This window comes from Larus michahellis, chromosome 5 (genome assembly GCF_964199755.1).
Source record: "Larus michahellis chromosome 5, bLarMic1.1, whole genome shotgun sequence".
Lineage (NCBI taxonomy): Eukaryota > Metazoa > Chordata > Aves > Charadriiformes > Laridae > Larus > Larus michahellis.
This window is the reverse complement of record NC_133900.1, coordinates 21,516,824-21,526,729: the sequence shown is the minus strand read 5'-3', so window position 1 is coordinate 21,526,729 and position 9,906 is coordinate 21,516,824. Positions and strand designations below refer to the sequence as shown.

The window sequence follows — 9,906 nt, the reverse complement described above, 5'->3', positions numbered from 1 at the left end:
TAATGTCGCTTCTGTCTTAACAAATGTTGAACTTAACAATTCAAAGGAAACTTTAATAAATGCCTTTTCAATCTTCGCCACTTGTCTTCATTAATTATCCAGCAACTTCTTTCCCACAGACAACGAACAGCATATATTAGGTTGTGAAAATGCTAACTTTTATTTACAGGACTACATAAATTCAGGTTTTGCTTATCAGTTTAGCAAACATAAATCACTGGGCTGAAGGTTTTGGACACTTACCTGCCTCACAGTGAAATATAGGACACAGTTCATTAATTTTTTTTAAAAAATGATACATGTTTTACCCTGAACAAAGTCATGCTTTTTTCATACCTCTCCACTTTAGACCTCTAATTTAGGTTCCTGTATGAGAAGGCTAATCATGCTAAGCTCCATATACAGTGAACACCAAAAGACATACTATTCCAGATACTATCCTGAGTAGAAATCTATCTTAGATAATCTGAAACATCATATGGGAATCTATTTTTTTTCACTGACTACAAAAACCTAGGCACCTAGATCCTCAAACTAGGTGCCTAAGTTTAGGTGGTATGAACAGACCCCTTAAGAAGGCTTATTTTCAGCCAGGTTAATTACATTGTTATTACTGTTTCATTAAGATGCTCTAGGATTTCCCCAATGTTCCTCTCAGATCAGAGGTATATGTTTCCCCACAGTGTTCAAAACCCACTTAACTTCAACAGTTAACTATATCCAGATAATTTCAGTCACTCAATAGAGACATGAAAGAGTTTGGTAATTCAGTTCTCCAGAGATGGTCTCTGCACTGCGCACACTTTAGCCCCACACAGCTCATATCAACTAGATTGGACCCTTTCCACTACAGGACTGCAGGGACTCACCACGTCTTTCTCCACTGATGCTTTTCCAGCTTCCCAGAGGATCCTACAATGTCAAGTATGGAATAACAATCAGAGAAAAAAAAAACATCTCTGTGGTCTCATTCGTAAGTGTTTATCTGCAAGAAACACAGGAGAAAGTGGAGTGATTTAGATGCAAAGGAAGGGACAGAAATGGAAAGAAAAGTCATGCAGAACAGAATGAGTCTGGGAGCACAAGGCAAGGGGGAGAGCACAGCCAGGCACTGAGGACAGAAAGGCAGAAATGGAAGGAAAGAAGAGGTGACGCAAAAGGAAGGATATCACTGGTGACAAACAAGAGGATGATTTGTGAGAAGGAGCAATAGAGGAACACAAGAGACACTCTGAAATACTCAGACCGGAAAGAAAAGGAACAGAACCATGAGAGAACAGGCTCTTCCAAGACCCAAGACACTGCAATCAAGACATCAGTTTTCTATTGAGCAAATAGCTGTGAAACCCAGGGGCAATACATGTGCTTCCATTCCCCTCTAGTGGCAGGTACACTTGAAGAAAAACACCCATCAGCATTTTATTGCTGTGGTGCTCAAGGTAACACAGTAACCTAAAGTTTAAAACTTGCCAGTGGCCCCTATGTAGGATGCCCATAGCGTTTTCTTTACCCCTTCTTCCCTCCCTAGTTTGTAAAATTTTATAAATTCTGAAATTACAACAAAAATGCATTATATAGATGTTAAATATTGAAAGTCGAGCACAGAGAAATTAGGAAATGAAGTTTGTATTTTAATATCTACCAAAGGGCATAGCTAACACAATGCACTTTTTAGTAATGTACATACATTTTCCAAATAACTACCATGTACTTAGTTCCAGACTGGCTGGTTCTCACTGAACAAACAGATAATTAGTAATGCTGTCCCATAACATATACTGGGAAAATGCCACTTGGCATTCTGATGCTATCCCTTCTATGGAATGACATCTTTAATTTGCACGTTAATAAATGTCAAAGTATGCCTTCTGCTCTGATTTGCTTTCCATTTTTTTTTTGGTTAACAAATATATATTTTTTCTGTATACTTATTTCCTGCATTACACCAACCTAATTATTTACTCTGTTTTAGTACAGGAATAGGGATTCCACTATGCAGAAGGATTCCCATTATGGTAAGAATTAAACAAGTCTATGATACGGGGCTTACAGTCACAAGCTCATTTCTTTGTTCAGTGCCTATCACAAGAAAAAAAAAAATACTGTCAATAAGAACGTCAAAATATCTGCCAGCTCAATCGATAAGAGGTGGCCAAGAAACTAGAGGTCAGGGCAAGATGAGGAGAGACATCCAAAAAGCCAACAGTAACACTGAGAAGAAAGCCTCAGTTCAGTGACCCATCCGTGGAATCATGCGTTTCTTCTAAACCACACCCCATAGCCCTTCAGTATTTATACAGTATTTGTGTAGCCCTTGAGCATTTATGCCAGCAAAACTTCCAGGAAAATTACTGAGAAAAGAAAGAACACTGCAAGTTGTTCAACAGTAAGGCAAAGAACAAACAGAAAATACAGAGTGATAAGACTAGTACGATAGGTAGATACAAGATTCACGTCATCAAACTAGAAACATCTAAAATTAAGATGCGTAAGTCAAAGCTAGTATAGCATACAGGGAGGAGGGGGAAGAAGGAAAAAAAAAAGTGACCATTAGATCTCACTATTGAAGAATTATTACCTTTCATATGGGTTTCAGTTGCTGCAAACAAAGGAAATGACCACATTACATACAGTTGCTATATATCCTGCACATTCCAGACAACCATACCTCTTCAACACATCATCTTGTTTTCTTCTGATTCCAAATTCTTTATTCAGAAATATGATTGCTCAAGTGGAAATGGCAGCAAAAGAGGAACTATTCTGCTTAATATATGTTCATTTTTCTATGCATTACACTTTGACGACTTTATTGAGACTGGATGGAGCACTTTAAAGTGAGTTAATTTTTGGTTTGGAGTTTTCTGCATCTTCAAAACGGTAGTCCAAAATTAAAGTGAATTTAATTATTTGTCATCACTAAAATTAGTAAGTGTTGGCATTCTACACAACCAGATTTAAAATTAAACCAGAGCACTCACTATTTGTAGGGTTTATCAAGTGACCCAAAATACAAGCTCAGCCTAACAGCTTCAATAGGAAATCTTACTTTTTTTTTTTTCATATTGTTTATAGAAACCCCCCAGGGGGATATATTTTAAAAGTTAACAGATCTTATTAATTCTGTTCCCTTTAATTGTTCTTATCTTGGATTTCATTGTAGAGCTCCAGCAAACTTGCCTTTACAGATCTGAGTAATGTTTGCTTGTGCTTTGGATCCCAGAAACCTTTTTTAAACAGCATTTTATATGTCAGAACATTAAGTTTTCTATTTAAAAGACTTGTTTTCACTAAGCACGCAAGTGACAAAGGTTGCACCTGAAGTTGCAGCATAGTTAGAAGGTCCAAATAAGCAGCCTGATTTGTTAAGTTCATGCTGTTAAGTCAACCTGAAGAGAGGGTTTTAAAGACAAACATGGTAAATGGTTTGGAAAGCCTGAAACCACCAAATGCCATTTATTTTTTTTAAGAACAGCAAATATAGAGGCTCATTTTTGCCGAGACTACTATGGCTTATTTTCATTTGCAATGCAGAGAAACTGCTCTTTGCTTTTTAATTGCATGCTCATAAAGTTTTAATTAGCAAAGTTTCAAAAACATGACAATCATGCTGCTGAAAATCAGCCGCAGTTTTGATTTACAAGTCTGCAAAGGATTACTTGGTAGCAATCAGGATGGATTGCAGTGCTTAAGCCCAGAAAGCTCTAATATGTTATAAACACAAGCAAATGATGCAGTAATTGCCCTTGATTGCACTACTTAAAAGATTTTTAGAGGCAACTCTAAGAGAAGTTGACAGTACCTATCTGTCTACGGCAAATAGTTTGTGTGTACATCAAATCCATGCATGAAATTCTGAAGCAGCGTTTCCATTTCTGTAAACGCAGGTGCTACTTAGGACACCTGGGAAAGCCACCTCTGGGACAGAACACCACCAGGTCTCAGGACACATGAATCTGTCACCACCTAAAGGAGCTGTGGAAGGAGAGGGAGCGTTGGTCACTTATCAGCAAATACTCCCTTGTCAGTTCACCGTCAAAATCAGCACATTCGTTAATGCAGACACCAGAATCACAGAACAGTATTTTTATTACCTACCTTGTTTGTTTGTCTGATGGGAGTGAACTTACCTTTTATTATCTAAATTAACTGTGTCATTAATTAACAGGAGAAAGGAGACAGATGAAAATTCGGAAGGAGTTTTAAAACCTGTCATGATTTTACATTGCAAGACAAGTTTTGTAAAAGCAGTAAACAAAACAGTTCACATTCCCATTATTTAACAATCTGAAAAAAAATCACAGTACTTATGCTCAGTCCAGAACTCTTTCTTTCATCTCTAAAGATACACACTTACTAAAATGTGAACGACTTATGTAGTGTGACCTATTTAAAATTTACAAAATATACATATTTACAAATATAAACTTCCATAGGCATATGGAAGCATATGAATACGATTATTAATTTAGCTCTGTGTAAATCCCTTCACAATTTATTTCCTAACTGAATTTCCAAGAGGAAAAATCTCCAGAGGACAGGGGTAGGACGGGACTCTCCTCAGGAACCCAGAGCACCTCCACCTCCTCCCCTCCTTCTTCATGGGTTCCCCTCAGCTATTTTTCACGCTTTTTTTTTTTCCCCCTTCTCCTTCTCTGGCTGTCTGGCATTTTTTGCCCTTTCTTAAATATGTTTTTCCTGAGGCGCCGTCATCTCGCCTGAGAGGCTGAGCCGGGCCCTGTGGTGGTCAGTCGGAGCTGGCTGGAACCAGCTGTGTCCGGCTCGGGGCAGCCCCAGCGGCTCCTCACAGAAGCTGCCTCACAGCCCACACTGGGCCAGCGCCCGGGTGCCTGCACCCAATACAGCCACACAGGTAAATCTCATTACAAAAAGATCCAATTGAAATGAAAAGCAGCAAGTTTGCTGGTGACAGAAAACAGGGAGAAGCGGCTGACGCACCAAAAGGCTGTGGCGCCATTTTAGCGGGACCTGGACAGGCCAGAGTGTTGGGCCTAAGGAGGCCCATTAGGAGAGGAACCTAATGAAATTCAACAAGGGCAAGTGTAGGGTCCTGCACCTAGGGGGCACCATCCCAGAAGAGGATTATTCTACTACATAGGTTCACACATATAAAAAAAATAAAAGTAAGGAAATCTTCAGTATGCAAGAATACATATTAATAATTTTCCACATAATTTATCCAGCTACAGGACCAGGTTTTCAGCTGCAGCAAGAAAATAAACATTAAAGTATCCATTTGATGTGCAAGGTGTCCCGGCCGCGCTCGGCCTCCTTCCAGCCTCTTTGGGCTTTCCACTAAATCCTGCTCACCCTGCAACCAGAGACCTGCGGCAGCATAAGCACTCTCTGCCCAAGGTTTGGTTGTATTTACCACAATTAGGTATTACTATAACTAGGTATTCCTCCTTCAGAGGGACGTCACAGACAGTCTGGCAATCATTCCTGAATAACAACAAGAATGAAAACAAGGACAACAGGTAGGCATAGCAACAGATTCAAAGAAAGCACAGCAATTCTGGAAGTACTGCAGGAGGTCTAATACCAAGGCATACATGTTAAATTTAGCAAATAGTCAAACACAAATTCTAAATCCCCCGAACTGTTAGTGTTTCAGATGGTTATGTTTGCAAATATTTTACAAGTAATGACAAATATTGAATCTGACACAAAACAGAGACAGAAAGGTTACTGTCAATACTAACTTCAGTGGCAACAATACCGTTTAACTTGATATCAGCACATTACACCTCTGAGCATTAAACTTATGGTTGATACTCAACACAATTCAGTCTGATGAAATTCCTAATTACATGGTTTTAGATTTTGATCGTTGCAAAAACTTTTTACTTTGCAACCATGTGCTACCACAGTCAGATAAAATTAATGTTCAATTTTACTGTCAGATTTGAGAATATTATTTCTTGAACTGAAATTAAGATCCTTAATGTTTCTAAAGAACTGGTTGAAATGAAGAGAGAGTTCTATCCCAGCAAATTCATAGACAAAAGAACTCCCCTGTGGTACTGCTCCAAGAATTTCAAAATCTCATTAGAAAGCATTTCCACAGCTCTTTGAGCTCTAATCCCAAATGGAAAGAGCCAGATAAAAGGAATGTGGATTTAATAACCTTTTGTGTCATCCACACTCTTTTTCTTATAGATAGTTTATATTCACCCAAAAAAAGATTAGGCTGAACAGTGAGCTCCTCAATTCCATAGTAACAGTACTTCTCACCTGGCTTATGCTTTACCTCTTGGCTAGGTTTACTGAAATCTGTAGAATTTTTTAGGACAAATCACAAAGAAAGAGTTAATTATCTATTTCGGTGTTTGAGGTTCTGTTCAAAGTCTTAAACGGAGCTAATATGCATATCTAATTTAAATGCAAAATTACATTTTCCAAAAAAAGACACTGCATTTTAAAGAAGGACAATATTTTGCTTCAGAGTTAGTATCCACAACAATAAAGTAACTAAGATCAAACATGCTTCAAGGATATTTATATGTCCTGAGAATCTTGTTTTAGATAAACGTTCAACTAAATATTTGAGAAATGCACCACCTTTACTGTTTTCTGATTTCCCCCCCCTTCTTTTGGTTACTAATATTAAGCTATCATTGCAAGATCACAAACGTAGCATTCCAGCTTCCATTTGGTTCATATGTATACATAAAGCAGGCCAATTCCTGAGTAACTTTATTTAAAGTTAACTGGATACAGTCCCAGAAGGAAAATGAATCAATCAAATGGTAAGTGAAGTCTTGTGATCTTGTTTATGATGACTGTGATCTTGGACAAGTAGCCCGGTGGCAGTGAACAAAAATGTCATAAATGGGCATATTTAAGTATTCACTCTAGCATTTATCTGGAAATGCCATAATCTTTTTAAAAAAATTTAGTCATGTTTATCCTTAAATCCTGTTTGATCTATATTACTGTACACACACACAAAAGGAAAGAGAGAGAGAGAGAGGTTTTATGTCATATGTAACAGCATTATATTCCACTTAAGGAAGTGAGAAAATGATTGTAAATATCGCTTCACAAAATTTAAAGAACCCTGCCTTTGAACGAAATAGATAAGTGATTATTTGCTCTTAGATGCAGAAATTTGTTTTTGTCATTGTACTTTGATATATAAAAGATCTATTCCCATTTTATTTAAAACACAACTAAGATCTATTCTCAGTTTGGGGAAGTTCAAAGGAACCAACAGTTACCTCATCAAACATGGGCCAAAAAATGTTCTTTGGACAGATTTGTATATTTTGAGGCCAGAAGTACCATTTTGATTATCTAGTCTGATTTCCTGTATAATAGTTAACACATAACTTCCTGTACAGACCCTCACCAAGTGATTTCTTCATCAAGCCTTTATTTTCCGATTTAACTAGACCATATGGTTTATAAAATAACCAACTTTTAATTCATTCAATGTTGACATGCTTTTAGTGTTAGCTCATGTAGAAAAGGGACCAACTAACTTCTGCAAGTACCAGAACAGAAATGAGACAGCACAAGTGACTAGCAAATATACCTTAGAATTTTACATTTTCCCATTTCTGAAACTGCCAGTTCATACTCAGTTTATCTTCTTCTCTTAAGTCTTTAAAGTCTTATTAGAGCTTAGTCCTTTGATATTTATGACAAGTGTCAAGATCCTCTCAAAATATTAACACCAGATGCACACTCCTAGTTCAAAAAGTTTGAAGAAGATTTGATCAAATGATTTTCATTAACACTTTCATTAACAAGCGGAACAGATAACATTCTCCTTGTCACTTGAAAACAGAGCAAGTCATTCCATGGACTTAAAACTGCCTTTCCATTCCTTTGGATATCTAGAAACAGAGCACTTGCACTGAATCTACTCTCTTTCAGCTCACAAGATTGAGGTGTTCCAACAAGACTGAGGACATCCTGCCTCTGAAAGCAGTGCAAGAGGTGACCTGAAACTGTACCTGAATTTCCTGAGCTATTGGTCCACAGAAAAGTCCTGCTGGTGGCAATGCCACAGACTCCAATTTACCTTTTTCTCCATTACAAAGGCATCTGAACAACTCTAAAATTCAAGGTGAACATCCGTCCTGATGCGTAATTTGTCTGAAGGAAAAACACAACAAACAGAACAACTCGCAGAGATTTACTTTCTCTTGAACATTAAGAATAATTTATTCAATTTCCTGGTGCCTGGAACTTCAGCAGAGCTGATTTATTATACTGCTATGCAAAAATCGGATTGATACACCAAGTCCCACAACTGACCTCTGGTTCAGCAACATCTGTTCCGAAGACATGAAAAAGTTCACTGCATCTGTACATAGTAAATCAATTAGCCATAATGGAACTTGGCAGCCAATAATATAAAAGTATGGCACACAGAGTAAGTAATGATGGCTTTTACTGATTTTAAAGATACCTTAGGACACATACGGTTCAAGGGTCTTCTTTCCTAGGGTGTCACCATCTGCGTAACATTAATGATGAAGACAGATCCTACATCCCACTTACACAAACGAAACATATTTCACTTTAGGGATCAGGTCCTTATGCTTTGATTATATGATTTTCTGTTGGCCCTCCAACAGTGGTGATAGAAGATCCTTCAGGCAACTCTGTATTAACAGTTGACAGTTTATAAACCAAGGGTTATAGAGTCAATCCCTTCTTTAATCCCTTGGATGACACTCTTGTTTATTTTTCCTATGTGTCTCTACAGAGAAGTTTTATCAGGATAAACTGAATTTGCTTAATACACATGTATTAATTTGGCCCCATTTTACTTTATGCTTGGTATCCTATGACTTGCTGGAGAACAAATAATATATAGAACATGGCTGCCCTTCTGTACTTCACACAAAGTGAATATGGCCTGTGCTCCACAAGTATCACAAGCAACTAGAACAACACACCAAACACTTGGATGCCCGATACCTAACCTGTTTTTCACGTTTCTAGTCAAGAAAACAGGCAGGTACTACAGAATTGGAAAAAGATAACATACTGTACTGAGAAGGGCACAGTCTCAATCTGGCACTCCGCAGGAAAATATCCAGAGTGGCCATACAGCAGTTCTGAGGATGGTCCTTCTACCTGGATTCCCAGCATAAAGTATCCTTTCAAAGTGCAGATCTACAACATTGCTTTCAGAGGAAAGAGCCAATTTCAATTAGGAGTAGTCTTGACACCCCCCTCATTTACCAAGTAACCCGGTGCTCAGAAGACGTATGTAGGAAATGGTTGACTGGTATTAATGTTCCTCCACAGCTGCATGTTTCTCACTTCCCGGGAGAGCACCTTACTGCATGGCAAGGAAGGGGAGTTAAGTCCTTTAATTCTTCTATCCTAAATCAGAGAATTCAAGGCTCATCATTAAGAGGCGAAACCTGAACAGAAGCTTATAAAACTGTATTTTGTAGGGAGAAAGAACTGAGACATTTTAAAAAAAAAAATATTTACTAATCAGAGCCTTTCGGAGATCTCACACATACGAAAACCTGGTTTGGATACTCAGATTTACACACAAAGTAGGCACCAAGACATCCACCACAGCCAAGTTCAGGCATGCAATGAGATGTAACTGGTAGGGTGTAAGCTTTGGGAGCTTTTCCTCAGAAAAGGTTTTGCAATTGCACTGTAGGAAGGTTGAATTTGTTCATTAGATAGGAAGGAATCCATAATGGATTCTCTGTTGTCTAATAGACCATAATTGTCAGGGAAAGGTTTTTCTGTGGATAACCTCTCATTCTGTGCCTATTCCTTCACACTGATTCTTTAATATCTAGATGAGCTAATTCCTGAATTTTACCCTCAAGGGCAGTAGTACAATATCTTTGCTATATTGGGTCCCAGCTATCTTTTGTTTGGGGTAATAACCTCTCTGGA

General features: G+C 38.0%; 1 long non-coding RNA gene across 1 annotated transcript in view; it reads right to left on the bottom strand.

Annotated features, from left to right (window-relative positions):
* Positions 1-3,814: 3,814 nt before the first annotated feature.
* Positions 3,815-9,906, bottom strand: part of LOC141743972 (uncharacterized) — a 31,494-nt gene continuing 25,402 nt past the window's right edge. The window contains exon 3 of the long non-coding RNA XR_012587293.1: positions 3,815-3,975. This is a non-coding gene — a long non-coding RNA (uncharacterized LOC141743972). The remainder of the gene's footprint in view (positions 3,976-9,906) is intronic.